The sequence below is a fragment of the Nerophis lumbriciformis genome, linkage group LG25, assembly GCF_033978685.3.
Source record: "Nerophis lumbriciformis linkage group LG25, RoL_Nlum_v2.1, whole genome shotgun sequence".
NCBI classification, from domain to species: Eukaryota; Metazoa; Chordata; class Actinopteri; order Syngnathiformes; family Syngnathidae; genus Nerophis; species Nerophis lumbriciformis.
Genome location: NC_084572.2, coordinates 19,828,299 through 19,852,381, shown reverse-complemented (window position 1 = coordinate 19,852,381; position 24,083 = coordinate 19,828,299). Strand labels below are relative to the sequence as shown.

Below are 24,083 nucleotides of genomic sequence, written 5' to 3'. Positions count from 1 at the left end.
CTATCATCGAAGCAACAGGCAATATTTTTGTTTTGTACACTGCAAATTATTTGCCAATTTCTAAGATTAAAAAATTATTATACAAATTTCCCTAGTTTTAAGAGCTATTTACTTAGTTGTAGTCATTTACTTTACAGCATAATCACACTTTTTGAATAAATATTTACATGTTTTCTATTCTAGTTTAAAAATGTTAAAATTGAGAACATACCTATTCAAATAAGATATTTATGTTTTCCAAACATGACTAATCTTGTCAGCGTCCTATGGATGCAGAATGGCAAGTTGATTAATGCTTGTTTTCAGAATACAATTTTTTTTTCTATCTTTAAAGTCCTATTAATTTGTAATAATAACATCTTGATTTTGGACGTCTTATTAGATACAATTAACTATCTGCATGGACAGATAATTTAATGAAATCTAGTCTATTCATCTTATAGTTTGTCAGCTCTTTTTTTGCAGTGTAATGTACTGGCTGAGTTACATTCTAGAAAACAGCAGTTCAACTCTCTTACTGTGATGCACATGTTTTACTATATAGTTAGAAATCACTGAGAGGACTAGTTAACGAACTACAATTAAACAACCAAGCCGGTGTGTTAGAATGACACCTGGAGATGTGGGGTTAAGGGTACCTCGGTACACGTCACCGTCAACTTTGGTGGGACTGACCCGAAATTGGACAGGCAAAGCTGAACTTTTTTTGTATAATTGTATATACTTAATATTATTATTATAGAATTTTTCAAGTTTTTTTTAATTTTCATGAATGTGTTTGTAAGCCAATTTCTTTCAAAACTGTTCCAAAGAAAAAAGCAAGACAAAACATAAGATTACACCAACAACAGGAATGTTTGCATGTTTTATGAAACGTAAGACCTTCACAAAACATGTGATGTACACAAACACCAAAAGTAACTCAATCTTGTTCCATTAGTGTATGTAATCTAAATAGTTATGTATTTAAATTAGCATGTTAGAAAAATCAAAGTTAAATTATAGACATCTGACAATTGACAGTAAAACAATTAAAGCTTTACTTCCAACGTCTTTACAAATCAAATCAATAGTTGCACATGAAATACTTACAAATTAATCAATACTTACGCTCCTGCATGTTGGGCAATGGAGATTGTTATGAAAGTATACAGTGGAACTTCAATTTACAAACTGTATTGGTTCTCGGACAGGGCTTGTAAATGGAAAAGTGCGTATAGTGAATTATATAGCCAATTTCTCCAATATAAACAATGCAAACATGAATAATGGGTACCAGTCTCAACAAAAGTCCATATTTTAGTAAAAGTTTGTACAATTTGTACACAATATATAGCGCTATACAGTATTGTATATTAAAGAAATATAACAAGGGGGTGGTGGATCAACTTTCTATTTATTAACAAAGTCAAAACAACAACTAGCTGAACCGTCATCATTTGTAGCCACCCTGCCAACGTGTCACTAGCCCAGTTGTGCACTCACAGTTAAAAATCACAAAACTCTTTAACTTTGACAGCAAGGTTGCTACAATGATTAGGAATAATACATGCAATCCACTTGATCGTGTTTGTTAATTCTCTTTGTGTTTTACAGAAGACAAACATAATTCCTGAATTTCGCACACCTTTCAATTAAAGTTTGTTTACATAGCCCTAAATCACGAGTGTCTCAAAGGGCTGCACAAGCCACAACGACATCCTCGGCTCAGATCCCACATCAGGGCAAGAAAAAACTTAACCCAATGGGCTACAATGAGAAAACATTGGAGGGGTTTCTACAAAATATTTCTATTTCGTCTCTGGATCATACAAACCCTGTTTCCATATGAGTTGGGAAATTGTGTTAGATGTAAATATATCAATCAATGTTTATTTATATAGCCCTAAATCACAAGTGTCTCAAAGGGCTGCACAAGCCACAACGACATCCTCGGTACAAAGCCCACATAAGGGCAAGGAAAAACTCACCCCAGTGGGACGTCGATGTGAATGACTATGAGAAACCTTGGAGAGGACCGCATATGTGGGTAACCCCCCCCTCTAGGGGAGACCGAATGCAATGGATGTCGAGTGGGTCTGACATAATATTGTGAGAGTCCAGTCCATAGTGGATCCAACATAATAGTAAGAGTCCAGTCCATAGTGGGGCCAGCAGGACACCATCCCGAGAGGAGACGGGTCAGCAGCGCAGAGATGTTCCCAGCCGATGCACAGGCGAGCGGTCCACCCCGGGTCCCGACTCTGGACAGCCAGCACTTCATCCATGGCCACCGGACCTGTGCCCCCCCCCCCCCCCCCTCTCTCCACAAGGAAGAGGGGAGCAGAGGAGAAAAGAAAAGAAACGGCAGATCAACTGGTCTAAAAGGGGGGTCTATTTAAAGGCTAGAGTATACAAATGAGTTTTAAGATGGGACTTAAATGCTTCTACTGAGGTAGCATCTCTAATTGTTACCGGGAGGGCATTCCATAGTACTGGAGCCCGAATAGAAAACGCTCTATAGCCCGCAGACTTTTTTTGGGCTCTGGGAATCACTAATAAGCCGGATATAAAAGAAATAGAAATAATATAAACGGAATACAATGATTTGCAAATCATTTTCAACCCATATCCACTTGAATATGCTACAAAGAGAACATATTTGATGTTCAAACTAATAAACACTTTTTTTTTTTGCAAATAATCATTAACTTTAGAATTTGATGCCAGCAACACGTGACAAAGAAGTTGGGAAAGGTGGCAATAAATACTGATAAAGTTGAGGAATGCTCATCAAACACTTATTTGGAACATCCCACAGGTGAACAGGCAAATTGGGAACAGGTGGGTGCCAAGATTGGGTATAAAAGTAGATTCCATGAAATTCTCAGTCATTCACAAACAAAGATGGGGCGAGGGTCACCACTTTGTCAACAAATGCGTGAGCAAATTGTTGAACAGTTTAAGAAAAACCTTTCTCAACCAGCTATTGCAAGGAATTTAGGGATTTCACCATCTACGGTCCGTAATATCATCAAAGGGTTCAGATAATCTGGAGAAATCACTGCACGTAAGCAGCTAAGCCTGTGACCTTCGATCCCTCAGGCTGTACTGCATCAACAAGCGACATCAGTGTGTAATGGATATCACCACGTGGGCTCAGGAACACTTCAGAAACCCGCTGTCAGTAACTACAGTTGGTCGCTACATCTGTAAGTGCAAGTTAAAACTCTCCTATGCAAGGCGAAAACCGTTTATCAACAACACCCAGAAACGCTGTTGGCTTCCCTGTCCTGAGCTCATCTAAGATGGACTGATACAAAGTGGAAAAGTGTTCTGTGGTCTGACGAGTCTACATTTCAAATTGTTTTTGGAAACTGTGGATGTAGTGTCCTCCGGACCAAAGAGGAAAAGAACCATCCGGATTGTTATAGGTGCAAAGTTGAAAAGCCAGCATCTGTGATGGTATGGGGGTGTATTAGTGCCCAAGACATTGGTAACTTACACATCTGTGACGGCGCCATTAATGCTGAAAGGTACATACAGATTTTGGAGCAACATATGTTGCCATCCAAGCAACGTTACCATGGACGCCCCTGCTTATTTCAGCAGGACAATGCCAAGCCACGTGTTACATCAACGTGGCTTCATAGTAAAAGAGTGCGGGTACTAGACTAGACTGCCTGTAGTCCAGACCTGTCTCCCATTGAAAATGTGTGGCGCATTATGAAGCCTAAAATAGCACAACGGAGACCCCCGGACTGTTGAACAACTTAAGCTGTACATCAAGCAAGAATGGGAAAGAATTCCACCTGAGAAGCTTAAAAAATGTGTCTCCTCAGTTCCCAAACGTTTACTGAGTGTTGTTAAAAGGAAAGGCCATGTAACACAGTGGTGAACATGCCCTTTCCCAACTACTTTGGCACGTGTTGCAGCCATGAAATTCTAAGTTAATTATTATTTGCAAAAAAATTAAATAAAGTTTATGAGTTTGAACATCAAATATCTTGTCTTTGTAGTGCATTCAATTGAATATGGGTTGAAAAGGATTTGCAAATAATTGTAGTCCGTTTATATTTACATCTAACACAATTTCCCAACTCATGGAAACGGGGTTTGTAAATCAAAAACTCTGTATAATAAGGGGTTCATAAATCCATAAGTTCCACTTTAGTTCTATTTAATGGAAAAGTAGGACACATTTGTCGGACACATTTTAAGGACTCCTTGCCCATGTAGTGAGTCTTATTCTGCGTTGTGTAGTTTTTTTAAATAAAAGACACTTCACCATGCCGTCGGTTCAGTATTTATTGGCAACCTGTGTTGGAAACACGAAACACACATTCACAGGTCTCAACTTTCCGGCGGAGTGATATCTGCTCCTGTGTGATGTAAATACCATGCGTAAATACTACCAAACAATTCACACAGTCGACGCTCTACGAAATTGTGCATAAAAATTACTCAAAACAACACATCACTTGTACCCACAAGTGGGTACAATTGGGTTAACTTTTCAAGTATCTAGAAACGTTTAGGAAGAATATTTACAATATGAAGAAACACGGAGCAGTGAAGAACTATTACCTTCTCATTCAAAAGTCCGAAGGAAGAGGAAGTAAAGCAATCGAAAAAACAGCAAAGACACTTCCCGCACCAGACATCCGGTTCTTTAAAATAAAAGCGATACTTCAAAATAAAATATAACACCCTGTCTAGTTCATAATATAGCGCAACAACATCACACTATTACATTCACAGCCTCGACCGATAAGCCATGAGACAGGCTCCGCGCCCTGTGTCTTTGCCATGGTCCTTAAATAGGTGGTACTAACACAAACGTTGGCAGCTGTGGTTAAAACTGTGCATGACTTGGTGTTACATTAGATGTGGAAATAGATGCAGAGATGAGAACAAATGCAAGCTATGACCTTTAATCATTCAGTGTTACTGCTGGCCCTCTCCTCCATTATTAACTCCTCTTTCTTCAAATCTTCCTATCGGCCACTCTCAACGCACATTCTTCCATAAGACGTTGTGGAACTGTGTAGGAGAGATGACCAGGGAAGCGAGAGCGCCTACTGTATGAGACGGACCACACTTAAACTGAAACCTTACTGTGTCAGCACATCTCGCAATTGACGGGTCAGAACTGCGTGGCCCCGAGGTCATTTTAGCTCCATTTTTATTGCCCCCCCCCAAGGAATATTATACATAAATAAAATGAAACATAAAACATTATGAAGAAGGATTATGCAACGTTGTAAGGGGAACACGTTGAAATGTGTGAACAAAATATCACACCAACAAAAATAATAATTGAAATATATAAAACTCCTTAACAAATCTCAACCTTTACCCTTAGAGTGTGTTTTAAAGCTGTCAATGAATCTGAAAGCCAAAAACATTACATGTAATGATATGCAAGTATGACCTGTTTGACTCCAAATGAAAAAACATTCACTGGTGTAAAAGAACCGTGTGGATTTTAAGGTTGTGCTGTACCTGACCTTGTAGTAATTCTTCAGGGTGGTCCGTGGGAGGTTCACATGCAGTTGCCTTTCACTGGTAATGCTGGCCTGTGAGAATCATCAACCAAAGACCAAGAAAGTCTACAAGTACTAACCCCTGGGCGTGAAGAAAGTGTGGGTGAAAGGACGGATGACCACAGGGAAGATTTCTGATGGATTAAAGGTTAGTGAAACAAATACAGAAACTTGTTAACATTAACGTAGGAGGTGCTGCAGTGCATTCTGTACTCTAGGAGGGGAAACATAGTCATAAATGAAATAAAGTCTTGTTCTAGTTGTATTTATTTCTTTAGCAATCCCATGCAAACCGCTTTGTCCTCTGTTTAGTTTAGTTTAGTCTTTATTTGAAGGGACAATGAACAGAAACATTAAGCTCAAAGACAAATATGTTCTGCACCAGATTATAGCTAAATAGCTCACATCCATCTGCAGTCCCTGGCTACCTAAATTAAAGAGATACAAAAAGCATACAATACAATTATACTATAGCATGTAATCAAATTAAAACAAGTCATAAAATGCCCTTTGAATGATACATACTTACAACCACACCTCATTTACATCATCACACATAGACAATATATGCTCTTGTTCACATCTTTCAATTGTAAAAAGCAACCATGATTTTAACAGACACACCTCACAGCTTACAGCAAAATGTTCTCATGCATAAATATAATACACTTTAAGTTGACATGTCAAACATAGTGCCCACCTCAGTGACCGTGTGAGCAACTTTGATTGCTCCAAAGCCACTTTTCAAGTACAATTGTGAATGAAGAGTACCGTATTTTTCGGACTATAAGTCGCAGTTTTTTTCATAGTTTGGCCGGGGGTGCGACTTATACTCAGGAGCGACTTATGTGTGAAATTGTTAACACATTACCGTAAAATATCAAATATTATTTAGCTCATTCACGTAAGAGACTAGACGTAAACGATTTCATGGGATTTAGCGATTAGGAGTGACAGATTGTTTGGTAAACGTATAGCATGTTCTATATGTTATAGTTATTTGAATGACTCTTACCATAATATGTTACGTTAACATACCAGGCACGTTCTCAGTTGGTTATTTATGCCTCATATAACGCACACTTATTCAGCCTGTTGTTCACTATTCTTTATTTATTTTAAATTGCCTTTCAAATGTCTATTCCTGGTGTTGGGTTTTATCAAATAAATTTCCCCAAAAAATGCGTCTTATGCTCCAGTGCGACTTATATATGTTTTTTTCCTTCTTTATTATGCATTTTCGGCAGGTGCGACTTATACTCTGTTGCGATTTATACTCCGAAAAATACGGTAATCTGTTAGACTTTTCAAGTTTGTTGTGAGGTCGTTTACATTCCTTTATCACTTTATATGAAAAGGCTGATGAAAACTGAAGTTGCTGCGAAATCTATACCATAGGGCCTTACTTTTCCACGACAGAGGGGCCAGGGGCCCACTCAAATATTATTACAAAATAATAATATTACTCTTGATTTGAATCGTATTCAATAATCATATCTAACCTACTCACAAAACAAGTGTTTGGCGACAGACTTCAAAAACCTTCAAAAAGTCCACTTGCCACGTTAGTTTATTAAGAGGGAGAAATAACTTGTCAGGCACTCTTTTCCATATTCAAATACATTTATTCACATCAGGGCCGGCCCGTGGCATAGGCCGTATAGGCAAATGCTAAGGGCGCCGTCCATCAGGGGGCGCCACGCCAGTGCCACAAATGTTGGAGAAAAAAAAAAAAAAAAAGTTGGTACTATTATTTCTAAATACAAAAAATAATCCCACGTTAATTAAAATGCAAATTAAAGCCTATTTAATAGAAATATTATTTGTTACAACATTACGCCCCCCCCCCTTCCCCCCGCACGGTGCGCCCCCCCCTTCCCGTATCATGACTCTTTTTGGACGTCACCACATCAAAAAATCAACACAAGATGTCAAAACGGCCAAAACTGTCAGGTGCCCAGGGAAGAAAAAGAGAAAAGAAGAGGAGGAGAAACGAGAAAAGACAGAGGTAGCAGGTAGGTAACGTTAGCCTACATGAAATTATTTGTCTGTTACAGAATGTGATACTAACCTGGCTTTTTAGCATTAAGCTAATGTTACATGATTCGGCAATTGCTAATCAATAAATAGCTAGTTCTGTTTTAACGTCGGGTTAATATTGTGGAGGGGGCTAAATTGTTATGGAAAATAATAATGTAACGTTAGGTAATTACAGTACTCCCACCTTACATTCCTCAGGGACATTTGTATTAGATCTTTTAAGCAGGTGTTTTTGTTTACATTGTTATTGCCTTCTGGTTAGCTAATGTTTGCCCTGCAGGTAATAGTCACTTTTCCACCCCTTTATATATTAGGTATAGTTGTAAGCAGAGGTGGGTAGAGTAGCCAGAAATTGTACTCAAGTAAGAGTACTGTTACTTTAGAGATTTATTACTCAAGTAAAAGTAAGGAGTAGTCACCCAAATATTTACTTGAGTAAAAGTAAAAAGTATGTTGTGAAAAAACTACTCAAGTACTGAGTAACTGATGAGTAACATACACACACACACATATATATATATATATATATATATATATATATATATATATATATATATATATATATACATACATATACATTGATATATACAGTATATAATTTATATGTATTTATTTTGCTGTTTTTGTTTACATGTTAAAGATGTTTTAATGAATATACATGCATGTTTAACATATAGATTCCTTTCTTTCATGCAGACTAGAATATAAGTTGGTGTATTACCTGATTCTGATGACTTGCGTTGATTGTAATCAGACAGTAGTGATGATAACGTCCACGTTTTCAAATGGAGGAGAAGAAAAGTTCCTCCTTTCTGTCTAATACCACATGAAAGTGGTTGGTTTTTGGCACCTTATTTGTCCAGCTTCCATATTCGTTTTTATACACTTTACAAGAAATATATTGGCGTCAAACTCCGTAGCTTGCTAGCTTGTTTGCGCTGGCTTTCGGAGACTCTTGTTTTGAAAGCGCAGGCACGATGGAGCGGCACTTTTATTGTGAAGACAGGAACGTCCTCGTGCGGTCAGTCTTGAGGCTTTTGACGGGATGTACGGTTGAAATAAAAAAAGTATATTTTTTCCTTCACACTTTTGATTGATTGATTGGAACTTTTATGATTAGATTGCACAGTACAGTACATATTCCGTACAATTGACCACTAAATGGTAACACCCCAATAAGTTTTTCAACTTGTTTAAGTCAGGTCATGTGACCACCTGGCTCTGTTTGATTGGTCCAACGTCACCAGTGACTGCATCTGATTGGTGGAACGAAGTGAAACGTCACCAGTAAGGCAGGCACTTTGAAGGTCTGTCTGACAGACCAAAACAAACAAAGCGTGCATTAACAGATCGATAAAAATTAGTAGCGAGTAGCGAGCTGAATGTAGATAAAAGTAGCGGAGTAAAAGTAGCGTTCCTTCTCTATAAATATACTTAAGTAAAAGTAAAAGTATGTTGCATTAAAACTACTCTTAGAAGTACAATTTATCCCAAAAGTTACTCAAGTAGATGTAACGGAGTAAATGTAGCGCGTTACTACCCACCTCTGGTTGTAAGTTAAAAAAAAAAGGTCAAAGACAAAGCTATTCGGTTTCTTGTGAGTACATACACTTCACTGCCGATGTGGGGGGGCGCCACCTAAAATCTTGCCTAGGGCGCCAGATTGGTTAGGGCCGGGCCTGATTCACATATACAAACAAAAAAACATACTTGCAAAGTCTCTGGATTGTTGTCCTTACATGTCACCAACGTTCACTGGATCGTGTAGAACAGGGGAGTAAAACTCATTTTAGATCGGGGGCCACATGGAGAAAAACCTACTCCCAAGTGGGCCGCACTGTTAAAATTACGGCACGATAACTTAAAAATAAAGACAACTTCAGATTGTTTTCTTTGTTTAAAAATAGAACAAGCACATTCTGAAATTGTACAAATCATAATGTTGTGTTTTTTTACAATTAGCTGTTGCGGTTAATAGTATATATACTTTATTTGTCGTTATTTATATTTTCTGAATAAATTATGTGATAATGTTCATCAGTCAATTCATTGGTGTTACATTTCAATCTATCAAGATAAACCAATTATATCAAAATCAAATTAATTTATGTAGGTTGATAATTTTCCTCGACTGATGTACTAACTAACATCATGTGCTTTATTTGTACATATGTAGCATCATCTACAAATATGCAAAGAATTGGTATTGCGACATCCAGTGGACACATTTAGAACAGTTGTTTCTTTCATTCAAAAATGTCAGGTTAATTTTTATTAGAGATGTCCGATAATGGCTTTTCTGCTGATATCCGATATTCCGATATTGTCCAACCCTTAATTACCGATTCCGATATCAACCGATACCGATATATACAGTCGTGGAATTAACACATTATTGCCTAATTTTGGTGTGATGCCCCGCTGGATGCATTAAACAATGTAACAAGGTTTTCCAAAATAAATAAACTTAAGTTATGGAAAAAAATGCTAACATGGCACTGCCATATTTATTATTGAAGTCAAAAAGTACATTATTTATTTTTTTAACATGCCTCAAAACAGCAGCTTGGAATTTGGGACATGCTCTCCCTGAGAGAGCATGTGGAGGTTGAGGTGGGCGGGGTTGTAGCGTCCCGGAAAAGTTAGTGCTGCAAGGGGTTCTGTGCATTGTTTTTGTTGTGTTTATGTTGTGTTACGGTGCGGATGTTCTCCCGAAATGTGTTTGTCATTCTTGTTTGGTGTGGGTTCACAGTGTGGCGCATATTTGTAACAGTGTTAAAGTTGTTTATACGACCACCCTCAGTGTGACCTGTATGGCTTTTGACCAAGTATGTCTTGCATTCACTTGTGTGTGTGAAAAGTCGTAGATATTATGCGATTGGGCCGGCATGCAAAGGCAGTGCCTTTAAGGTTTATTGGTGCTCTGTACTTCTCCCTACGTCCGTGTACCACTCCGTACAGCGGCGTTTTAAAAACCGATACCGATAATTTCCGATATCACATTTTAAAGCATTTATCGGCCGATAATATCGGCAGTCCGATATTATCGGACATCTCTAATTTGTATACTTAGCAAACTCATCCCGCGTGCCGGATAAAACCTGTTTGCGGGCCTGATCCGGCCCTGGGGCCGTACGTTAGACACCCCTGGTGTAGAAGGACAAGAACCCAGAACACCAACAGTCTTAAGCTTTTATAGACAAAATAGAAGAGGGCGTACATCTGTTCAATTTTGATAACTTTTTTTGTCTCACAAGTATCGTCTAACGTTTTGAGGAAAAGTTACGATAAGCATGTGTCAACCACAAGTGTGTGTGGTTCTCGTACGTTAACTTCTTCTATAGCATAAAATGTGTCAGTCTTGCTCCGTTTTCAGTAATTCACATCTTCACACTTACATGTCAGCAACAAGTTTAACACAAGTTAATTTCATATGCAATTCAAGCATACTATATTCTATACTAATCTTTATTATGCATAAATATTCAACAATTATCTTTAAAAGTAATCAATAATGTAATACCTTCTAAAGTAATCTTTATAGCGCATTAATATTCAATAAGCAATATTTAAAAGCAATCAAAATCTTAACACAGGATACATTTTGTGAACAATGATATGAAACTGTGTGTTAATCACAGAAATTATAATCAAGACTTAGGTAAGGCTGATTACAAAAATACATACTAATCAAATATACTGCACAAGATGGGACTCATTTTACATACAGTGATTGAATGAATAAATTCTAACTAAAATTAATATTAAATAATAATAATAATAAAATCCATCCCTGCATTTTCTACTGATTGTCCCTTTTGGGGTTGCCGTGGGACGCTTGAGGCAAATGAAATAACAGCGTCACCACTTAAGTCATAATATTTTAGTTGGAAAAACTTATCTCGGACTTAAGCTCTAAACTTCTTCTGTTTGTTTAAGATTGGCATTACTGCCACAAGTGGTGAAAACATGTATTGCAACTGAACACCCCTACAGACCACAGCTGAGAAGCACATCATTTTTGGCGGCCCTCTATTAAATTGAATTAAAAAAGTGCCGTGTGCCGCGGTGACGTTGCTAAACCGAGGCACATGTTGAGTGAGTCATTACACACACACAGAGCGCATCCATCCATCCATCCATCCATCTTCTTCCGCTCATCCGAGGTCGGGTCGCGGGGGAAGCAGCCTAAGCAGGGAAGCCCAGACTTCCCTCTCCCCAGCCACTTCGTCCAGCTCCTCCCGGTGGATCCCGAGGCGTTCCCAGGCCAGCCGGGAGCGATAGTCTTCCCAACGTGTCCTGGGTCTTCCCCGTGGCCTCCTACCGGTCGGACGTGCCCGAAACACCTCCCCAGGGAGGCGTTCGGGTGGCATCCTGACCAGATGCCCGAACCACCTCATCTGGCTCCTCTCGATGTGGAGGAGCAGCGGCTTTACTTTGAGCTCCTCCCGGATGACAGAGCTTCTCACCCTATCTCTAAGGCAGAGCCCCGCCACCCAGCGGAGGAAACTCATTTCGGCCCGTGATCTTGTCCTTTTGGTCATGACCCAAAGCTCATGACCATAGGTGAGGATGGGAATGTAGATCGACCGGTAAATCGAGAGCTTTGCCTTCCGGCTCAGCTCCTTCTTCATCACAACGGATCAGCGTCCGCATTACTGAAGACGCCGCACCGATCCGCCTGTCGATCTCACGATCCACTCTTCTCTCAATCGTGAACAAGACTCCGAGGTACTTGAACTCCTCCACTTGGGGCAAGATCTTCTCCCCAACCCGGAGATGGCACTCCACCCTTTTCCGGGCGAGAACCATGGACTCGGACTTGGAGGTGCTGATTCTCATCCCAGTCGCTTCACACTCGGCTGCGAACTGATCCAGTGAGAGCTGAAGATCTTGGCCAGATGAAGCCATCAGGACCACATCATCTTCAAATAGCAGAGACCTAATCCTGCAGCCACCAAACCAGATACCCTCAACGCCTTGACTGCGCCTAGAAATTCTGTCCATAAAGGTTATGAACAGAATCGGTGAATAAAGGGCAGCCTTGGCGGAGTCCAACCCTCACTGGAAACGGGTCCGACTTACTACCGGCAATGCGGACCAAGCTCTGACATCGATTTTACAGGGAGCGAACCGCCACAATCAGAGAGACAGAGCGCATACAAGCGGAAATAGTGTGGAGACAGAAGAAGGATTCCACTGGTTATTAAAAAGGCTTGGTTAATAAAGAGGGTAAATTGGCTTCAAGGATCTTCACGGTGTAACCTGAAATATAAGTTGGAAGAAGTGTTCAGGAGAAAAGTATGTGACTTTCATGCCGCTTTCCTAAAAAATATTTTGGACCGTTCTCCTACATTTGGTTTGTGTCATAACGCTTTTCAGATGGACGTTGTACAGTCTCTATCACTGTTGTTTCAGTTTGTTTGCTTGCTTGCAGTGCATACTGCTTGTGTGCTGAGTTCCATGGCCGCCAACCAAGGGTGTCAAAATCCTATCTCTTTTCGACGTTAGATGGAGTGTAAGCACAGGACAGAATCACACAGGCCAAAAGACACAGATTCCATTCCAGGATGTTTTGTTATAAACAACACGGACATACTGACTGCATGGTTGTCAAAGTGGACTTTTTCTTCCATATTACATTTATCTGTCACGTACAGTATATCACACCGGAAATATTAAAGCTTGTCTTATTGACACAAATTAGTGTAATGCTTCAACTGTAAATTATTGTTTCATGGGTATGAAATTGAAGATGTATTATTGAAAATGAACATCAAATTAATCTTACTTAAATAACAGAACAGAAAAATGTGGTACATGTGCAACTGAAATGTAATAAATAAAATGTGCTTTCAAAAGCAGGCCTTGGTGGTATAAACTTTTATCAAAAAAACATAAACTTGTATAAAAAGCCTCGTTTTGCTCCACTTACATGAAAGGTGCTTGTTATGTGTCTAACACAACTTCTGTTTCCAACACAACCAAAATTTTATACATTAAAACACCGACATAATTGCGCCCGTTCTACCACTGATTCACGTAAAATCAAACAGTAATATTTTTTTAATTAATTTGTTGCACAAGACGTCATGTCCGGTTGCACTTGACGAGCAAACTGGTGTATTCATAGCTGATGGCCTCTAGGTAATGTAATTTTTCTTAAAAATAACAGGTGAAACTCCAAAAAATAGAAGATTGTGGAAAAGTCCCATCATTTCAACAATTTACCTTCAAATGTAAAAATAATATGTGATATACATTTATAAAATACAAAGTGAAATATGTCAAGTTTTTATTTGTTATAATTTTGATGATCATGGTTTACAGTTTTAGTAAACCCAAAATGTTCTGACATTTTGAATTCAAGATTTTCATATTCTGTAATCCATAATCATCAAAATTATATCAAAACAAGTCTTGGAATATATTGAATTGCATGTTATGAGCCTATGTCTCATATTAGTTTCACCTTGTAAATCTAATTGCTGGTGTAAACAAACCTTTGCTCACTATTTTAATGTTTTGAGTTTCAACTGAAAGGCATGCTTGATAGAAAGCACTTAAAAGAAAGGCTCCACTTTTCAAAATGCACGAGCTCGATGCTTATTTACACTTGATATACCATATACATGCTGAAATACATGATTTTACATGGTGACACAGTAAACACCTTATATATATATATATATATATATGTATGTATGTATGTATGTATATATGTAAGTATTGTACTTATTACACACCAGCAGTTTGATTGAAACGCGCATATTTGTTGTTAAATTTATATATATATATATATATATATATATAGGTTCATGACTGGTGAGGCACTGACTTCATCACAGTCAGATTTACAAACATATGAACCCTAAAGAGTATCTTATTCACCATTTGATTGGCAGCAGTTAACGGGTTATGTTTAAAAGCTCATACCAGCATTCTTACCTGGGGGCACTCAGCATCAAGGGTTGGAATTGGGGGTTAAATCACCAAAAATGATTCCCGGGCACGGCGCCGCTGCTGCCCACTGCTCCCCTCACCTCCCAGGGGGTGATCAAGCGGATGGGTCAAATGCAGAGGACAAATTTCACCACACCTAGTGTGTGTGCGACAATCATTGGTACTTTAACTTAACTTTAACTTTACACATACAAACTGTAGCACACAAAAAAGCACATTTAATAAAAAAAAACGTTATTATGGTCTTACCTTTACTTTAAGTCCATGCACCGCTCCTTTTGAACAAAAGCATCGATAACTTGTTTATAGAAGTCTTCCTTATCTTTCTTCAGTTTGAAAAAACTCTGTCTCGATGGAGATCTTCCTTCAATTATTACCTCCTGCTTCGATTGAACTGTTTTATTTTAGATATGTAATCCTACATGTTAAACGTCCAGGCGAGAGTTAAAAATAAACGATCACTAACTGTTGCTGAGCCAGAAGGCAAAGCTCTCGGTCTACCGAGCTATCTACATTCCTACTCTCACCTATGGTCATGAAGTGTGGGTCATGACCGAAAAAATAAGATTGCGGATACAAGCGGCCGAAATGAGTTTCCTCAGAAGGGTGGCTGGCATCTCCCTTAGAGATAGGGTGAGAAGTTCAGTCACCCGAGAGAGACTCGGAGTAGAGCCGCTGCTCCTTCGCTTGGAAAGGAGCCAGCTTAGGTGGTTCGGGCATATCGTGCGGATGCCTCACAAGAGTCTCCCTAGGGAGGTCCTCGTTGCACATCCCACTGGGAGGAGACCCCGCGGCAGGCCAAGGACCAGATGGGGGTATTACATCTCCTCTCTGGCCTGGGAACGTTTTGGGATTCCCCAGGAGGAAGTCGCTAATGTTGTTCTGGAGAGGGAAGTCTGGGGGTCTCTGCTGGAGCTGTTGTCCCCGCGACCCGATTCTGGATAAGCGGTTGAAGATGGATGGATGGATGGATAACTGTTGCTGCTTGTTGTCACTTCTTCTGCAGCCGTGTAGTCGCAAGAATGATCTCTGGGATCACTAGCGCCCTCAACTACCAGGAGGTGGGATTACTGCGAGCCTCAGCCAGTGCGTCTTCGCAGCCGTTTTATGATTGCTCAGCACAATAAATACGTTACATACATATATAGGTACCTACGCTCCCACATACATACACAAATACAGTACATATTTACATACTTAAAGTTTGTACATACACACGCACATTCAATATACAAACATACACATACTGTACATATACACTCACTGTACAAATACATATACACATTCTGTACATATACAAGTACATATGCATACGTACACTCATGCACATAATCATGTTTCATCAAACATATATTAACGTTGTTGCCCTAGGGTAAACTGGGTATAACACATGGCACACGGACAAAGCTTAACCTATTGTTACTATAACAATCTACAAGGTTAATGTAGGTTGCTTCTCTTTCTTCCCCTCCATTTTTCTGCATTCTTTCGTATCTCAAGTTATCATTATGTATACGTATTATTGCATTTGAACAACTGTATTGTTGATAATAAAGGTAAAGTATTGGTATTGTTCATTATCAATAGCGCTATTTCTATTGGTATTTGTATTGCTCCATCTGTAGTGTAATAATGCTCATTGTCATTTCTGTATTCTTTTTTATTTTCGCTAACTGCTTATTTGCTATTACTTTTACCATCATATTTGTACATGTCGTATTTGCTGATGTTGCTCTATTGTTGTTGTTGTTTTTGTCTTTCTGTCTAATCCCCCTCTTGTCCCCACAATTTCCCCCTCTGTCTTCAAAAAACAAAACAAAAAAAACATTCTGGTGATGTTACGTAAGGACATATATATATATATATATATATATATATATATATTAGGGCTGCAACAACTAATCGATTAAATCGTTTCAAATCAATTATAAAAATAGTTGGCGATTAATTTAGTCATCGATTCGTTGGATCTATGCTTTGCGCATGCGCAGAGGCAATTTTTTTTTTAATTTGTAATTTTTTTTTTTTTTAATAAACCTTTATTTATAAACTGCAACATGTACAAACAGCTGAGAAACAATAATCAAAATAAGTATGGTGCCAGTATGCTGTTTTTTTTTCAATAAAATACTGGAAATGATATAAATGTAGTTTGTCTCTTTTATCCGATTATTAATCGATTAATCAAAGTAATAATCAACAGATTAATCGATTATCAAATTAATCGTTAGTTGCAGCCCTAATATATATACATATATATATATATATATATATATATATATATATATATATATATATATATATATATATATATATATATATACATCAAATCAAACAAATGGCTTATCGATTAGCCATTTTTTATTTTTTTATTTATTACAACGCCAAAATAGGCCTAACAACGCCAATGGTTGTAATTCTGTAGCACTCTGAGATTTGGAATCAAATGTAAAGTAGATTACAAATACAATCTATTATATAAATAAATGATGTCCTTACGTAACATCACCAGAATGATTGACGATTAGGAGGACCAATAGTCCGCATGATCCACCCAGAAATAAATAAAACAAATGGCTTATCGATAAGCCATTTAATTATAAATATTTTTTTTAATATTTACTTATATGTATCATTATTCTCCTACTCACCTTTCCAGTAGAGGCCTCTCCCCTCTCACTTTCTGTGCTCCTCTGCCCTGACTCCTACAGGTCAATAGGAGTTGTCGAGTGATTATTATTATTATTTACTAAGGATAGTCATACGTGAATGAGCTCAGCTCCTGTTCTTCTCCATGTGTAAAGTGAGAAACACAGCTGTTGCTCCAGAAGGAAGTAACCCCAAAGATAGCAAATGGTAAAAAAGAGTGCACATTTAACTTTATAAATAACCAGGACCTTCATGATGCATTTCAGGCTAACTAGCTAACTAAGTAGCAACATTGTTTTCATTGTTTTAGAGAGGGAATGTAACTAATGTATGACATATTTGTCAAACACAGACCTGGTGTAAAGTGGAGCTACTACATTTTACTACAAGCAGTGATGAATACTTACATTCTTGAAAAAGTTTCTTATGTCCATTAGCATCTGTTCACGTTCTTGTTCTGCAGCGCTGTGTGCTTCAAAGCTAGCCTGCACACCTGCAGGACCGCAAGCAAGGTCGCAGATAAAATGTGGACTGGAGTTTGAGTGATGTGGGCATTTTCTATATGAACAAGTGGAATGGATTGGATACCGACACACTAAAGGGGCTCTCTACCTTACGCTATGAAGTGAGGGGAAACTGAGTGAATAATGACAGGTTATATGATTATTTATTTAAACTCATTCGGGTCACTTTATAATGAATATGTAGGCATGTATTTATAAAAAAAATAAAAAAATAAATATATATATATATATATATATATATATATATATACATATATAACACCAAATTATTTAGGGGGGCTTTAGAATATTTTAGGGGGCCTAGAGTCCCCCTAAAATAGGCCTAACAACGCCAATGGTGCAGTGCAAAGCAGCAGATCTTGGGTTCGAACCCTGGTCCAGGTTGAAAACTTGGTATGTATTTAAAATGTATGTTTTAATGATGTTAAAATTGTTTAATATGCTATACTTCAGGATATTAATAATAAAAAGTGACTGTTACAAAATCATGCTGATTACCAAAGATGTTAGATGAGTGATAGATAGTTATAGCTCAATAAAAGCTTTTATTATTCTGGAAATTCATTGTGTTGCTCAAGGTAATATGATTTATATGGTGCTAGGATACACACAATTTCAGCATTTCAAAGTTCCTCTTGGACAAATAATTACTGATTGGTATTTGTCAAATCCTAGTTACGGCCATGGGCGAAGATTAGTGATTTAGAAGTACCGGTAGCTTAAACACTGCCCACTGTGGATGGACGTTAGCCTCTTCCAGAGTGGCACCTCTGGCGCTTCAGTGTAAAAAGCTTCACTTTTATCGTTTAATTTTAAGCCAAAATACCTCCATTTTCTCCCTTATGTCTCCACAGTTTGTCTGCTTGTAAGTACACCGTGTACACCTACCGTTTTCATTTCATTGGTATCGCTGTACTTTGTTAGTACATGTATACAGTACAACCCTAATAATATATATTTTTCTAAATAACCAATCAGATCGTTAATACAGATCAGAAGTGTCCAAACTACAGTGTGAGTTCAATAAACAATTCAACTGAGAGCAGTGTATCCATATCATATGTACAATTTCAATTAGGCTTTCAGGTCAGGGAAGTGCAGCATTTACTTATATGACCCAAACCAAACAACCTTCCTGAGTCACGGTGCAGAAAAAAAAATCAACCAGTATAAAAATGTAACAAACATGGTCACACATTACACAACCTGCTCATTGACCTTAGTGGATATTATAAAAAATGTCCAATCAACATAACAAAAAAATCTAAATTAAATCCATTACATCCATGATGGGGAAAATGCAAAACACTCTCTCAACACTCATGTTTGGCACATTTTTGCTGCTTGATATTTCTGATTAATTAAAAAACCTTAAGGAGGTTGTCATGAAAGGAGTTGAACTTTCACATACTCTTAATAACCAATTATAATAATTATTATTTATATGTCCATTATAGGGCAGCACGGTGAAACAGAGGTTAGTGCATGTGCCTCACAATAGGAAGGTCCTGAGTAGTCCTGAGTTCAATCCTGGGCTTGGGATCTTTCTGTGTGGAGTTTGCATGTTCTCCCCGTGACTGCGTGGGTTCCCTCTGGCTTCCTCTCACCTCCAAAGACATGCACCTGGGGATAGGTTGATTGACAACACTAAATTGGCCCTAGTGTGTGAATGTGAGTGTGAATGTTGTCTGTCTATCTGTGTTGGCCCTGTGATGAGGTGGTGACTTGTCCAGGGTGTACACCACCTTCCGCCCGAATGCAGCTGAGATAGGCTCCAGCACCCCCCACGACCCCGAAAGGGACAAGCGGTAGGAAATAGATGGATGGATGTCCATTATATTATTATAATAATATGTACTCATATATATGTATAGGCTTATATTTATATAGTTACTTTGCATGCAGAGTGCTTTCGGCCCCCGACCAAATTATTTAAGCCCAATGCGGCCCTCCAGTCAAAAAAGTTTGGACACCTTTGGTGTAGATGTCTATATATGGTGAACAGATTTACTTTACAAAAAGAAGTGTGGTATACTTCTCTTGATGCCTTATTTGTATTTTACTTTTCTTAAATGTTTGGATATGTTTAGTGTTTGGCACAGCCAGAACGGAGCAGGAGGGGATAGCAAGAAAAAGAACAAGAAGAGAAGACAGAGGGAAAATTGTGTGTACTTTTTGTTCCGCCTTGGTAAGTACATAATGCGCAAGCGCATAAGCACATTGTGTTGTGTCAGTCATTCAGTATGTCATTTGTTTTTTTATGAAAATTACTGGCAATTAAAATGAGTCACTCAGTATTATAAGACAGTGTGTATCCTTTTATTGTAGGCTATTTGGAGACACTACATACAGCGTTGAATATAAATAAGATAACACGTTCGGTGCAGAATAGAGCCATGATTTGTTTCGTCCTGTGAATTTGTATCGTTTGAGGATGATTCACCAACACTTCCAGCAGCTTTTAAAATACACTCCTCTTTAAATTTTACCAGACACATTAGGTATTAGGGTTGTACGGTATACCGGTATTGGTATAGTACCACGATACTAATGAATCATATTCGGTACTATACCGCCCCTAAAAAATACCAGTCTCCCTTTATTGTTACTTAAAATCTAACGATAAAGGTGCTTTAAGGAAGAGGTGCTTTAAAACATAGCTAGTTAGCTAACCGCTAACGTCCAGCCGCAGTATGCAGTGTTTTAGCTACTTCTAAATCACTAATCCTCGCCTCCATGGCGACAAATGAACATAACATAACATAACATTATCACTGCAGGATGAGGAATAGCTAAACATGCTTCTCTACACACCGTAGCTCACCAGCGTCAAAATGTAAACAAGTGCCATTGGTGGATCTACACCTAACATCCACTTTATTGATACCAAGTACATGAGCGTATCTAGTCGATACAGAAGATCAACAGAAATTATTCCCGAGCGCGGCGCACACTGGTGCTCACTGCTCCTCTCACCTCCCAGGGGGTGAACATGGGAATGGGTCAAATGCAGAGGAAAATGTTCACCACACCCAGTGTGTGTGTGACAATCGTTGGGACTTTAACTTTAACTTTAACTACTATGATTACATTGATATATTTTTTTAGCATCACAAAATCTTTTTTCCGTTTTTAAAAATGTATATTATGTTTATAAACTCAGGAAAAAAGTCCCTGGACACATGAGGACTTTGAATATGACCAATGTATGATCCTGTAACGACTTGGTATCGGATTGATACCCAAATTTGTGGTATCATCCAAAACTAATGTAAAGCATCCAAACAACAGAAGAATAAGTGATTATTACATTTTAACAGAAGTGTAGATAGAACATGTTAAAATAAAAAGTAAGCAGATATTAACAGTAAATGAACAAGTAGATTAATCATTAATTTTCTACCACTTGTCCTTAATAATGTTGACAAAATAATAGAATAATAAATGACACAATATGCTACTGCATACGTCAGCAGACTAATTAGGAGCCTTTGTTTGTTTACTTACTACTAAAAGACAAGTTGTCTTGTTTGTTCACTTTTATTTAAGGACAAATTTGCAATAAGAAACATATGTTTAATGTACCCTAAGATTTTGTTAAATTAAAGCCAATAATGCCATTTTTTGTGGTCCCCTTTATTTAGAAAAGTATCGAAAAGTATCGCAATACATTTTGGTATCGGGACAACACTATTAGGTATATTTGCACAACAAATCGGTATCAGATCGGATCGGTATCACCGATACCAGCCTGAATTTATCTCTGCATTGGATCGTAAAAAAACCCACTGGTATCGCACAACACTACCTCTGAGCGCTGCTCCACATTGAGTCGTGGCTGCCTTCTTTGTCCTAACATTTTTAAATACGGATGTCTATACATAAACATCATCCCTGCTTCATACAAGTCTTTGCTGTCGTCCAGCATATTGTTTGTTTTGCATAGCCTTTCCTATCCTTTGGTGCCTGTCCTAGAGGCACTCATCTTTTGTTTATTGCTCTCTGAAATTACATAGCTTTTCACCTGCAAGCTGCCTTTTTGCTACATTCTGCATTTTGGAATCACGACAACTATCGCCGTCTTGCACGGCACGTCTTGACAATCTTTACTCTATCAGCTTCTCTGGCCTTTCAGTTGTGCCAATGGCTAATATATGGAGAAAAACAGGAAATGGATATGAGAATGACGGTAATAGGTTGTGTCTGGAATGAAAGAAATTCAGCAGATATGCACACACACCCACACACACACACAGACACACACACACACACACACACACACAAGCTCATATGGATCAGCTATGATTTACAGCTGTGAGCTGGCGTGTCTATGACTTTCAAAGAAGAGGAAATGAAAAGTTGATAACACCAAATATAATATAAACACACAACAATCTACACACCGCAACACGCTAACACACACCAGGCACACACACGTTAAATGGCTCTCAGCTCGCGTTATGCTGAAGTCTGCTTTTTTGTCATTTCCACAGAACACAATGACTGACAGGGTTTGACTTCCGCTGTCATTTACTAGACAACCTGAGGCTGTTACCCATTGCAGCTGCACAACACTCACACATTTCTCATGCAGCGTCTGAGCACTGTCGTCACCTGATGAGCACTATGACTTCTGTTTTGTTGTTTTCAGTTTGGCCATTCGTGTATTTTACAAACCCCATTTCCATATGAATTGGGAAATTGTGTTAGATGTAAATATAAACGGAATACAATGATTTGCAAATCATTTTCAACCCATATTCAGTTGAATATGCTACAAAGACAACATATTTGATGTTCAAACTGATAAACCTTTTTTTTTTTGCAAATAATCATTAACTTTAGAATTTGATGCCAGCAACATGTGACAAAGATGTTGGAAAGGTGGCAATAAATACTGATAAAGTTGAGGAATGCTCATCAAACACTTATTTGGAACATCCCACAGGTGAACAGGCAAATTGGGAACAGGTGGGTGCCATGATTGGGTAGAAAAGTAGATTCCATGAAATGCTCAGTCATTCACAAACAAGGATGGGGCGAGTGTCACCACTTTGTCAACAAATGCGTGAGCAAATTGTTGAACAGTTTAAGAAAAACCTTTCTCAACCAGCTATTGCAAGGAATTTAGGGATTTCACCATCTACGCTCCGTAATATCATCAAAGGGTTCAGAGAATCTGGAGAAATCACTGCATGTAAGCAGCTAAGCCTGTGACCTTCGATCCTTCAGGCTGTACCGCATCAACAAGCGACATCATTGTGTAAAGGATATCACCACAAGGGCTCAGGAACACTTCAGAAACCCACCGTCAGTAACTACAGTTGGTCGCTACATCTGTAAGTGCAAGTTAAAACTCTCCTATGCAAGGCGAAAACCGTTTATCAACAACACCCAGAAACGCCGCCGTGGAAAAGTGTTCTGTGGTCTGACGAGTCCACATTTCAAATTGTTTTTGGAAACTGTGGACGTTGTGTCCTCCGGACCAAAGAGGAAAAGAACCATCCGGATTGTTATAGGCGCAAAGTTGAAAAGCCAGCATCTGTGATGGTATGGGGGTGTATTAGTGCCCAAGGCATGGGTAACTTACACATCTGTGAAGGCGCCATTAATGCTGAAAGGTACATACAGGTTTTGAAGCAACATATGTTGCCATCCAAGCAACGTTACCATGGACGCCCCTTCTTATTTCAGCAAGACAATGCCAAGCCACGTGTTACATCAACGTGGATTCATAGTAAAAGAGTGCGAGTACTAGACTGGCCTGCCTGTAGTCCAGACCTGTCTCCCATTGAAAATGTGTGGCGCATTATGAAGCCTAAAATACCACAATGGAGACCCCGGACTGTTGAACAACTTAAGCTGTACATCAAGCAAGAATGGGAAAGAATTCCACCCGAGAAGCTTAAAAAATGTGTCTCCTCAGTTCCCAAACGTTTACTGAGTGTTGTTAAAAGGAAAGGCCATGTAACACAGTGGTGAACATGCCCTTTCCCAACTACTTTGGCACGTGTTGCAGCCATGAAATTCTAAGTTAATTATTATTTGCAAAAAAAATGTTGTCTTTGCAGTGTATTTAATTGAATATGGGTTGAAAAAGATTTGCAAATCATTGTATTCCGTTTATATTTACATCTAACACAATTTCCCAACTCATATGGAAACGGGGTTTGTATTTGTATTTGCAACTGAATGATATGTAGGTAGGTCTTTATTGTCATTGCAAGTACAACAAAACTTTGTTTTCAGCACAAACCCGTTTTAAGATTAGACAAACAAACAGTGTACAGGGTTACAGAACAGGAACGCTAAATGGGAAAAGGGTCAACACTGGAGGATGAGTAAAAAAATACAATCTAGAATGGGCTCCTAAGGGGGCCCA

At 38.5% G+C, this 24,083-nt stretch overlaps 1 protein-coding gene across 5 annotated transcripts in view; it reads left to right on the top strand.

Moving 5' to 3' along the window:
• Positions 1-24,083, top strand: part of LOC133622010 (uncharacterized) — a 187,655-nt gene that overhangs the window by 128,468 nt on the left and 35,104 nt on the right. For all 5 annotated transcript variants that reach the window (XM_061984522.1, XM_061984524.1, XM_061984523.1 and 2 more), the window contains one exon: positions 5,508-5,673. The gene's annotated coding sequence lies outside the window, so the exon portion shown is untranslated. The remainder of the gene's footprint in view (positions 1-5,507; positions 5,674-24,083) is intronic.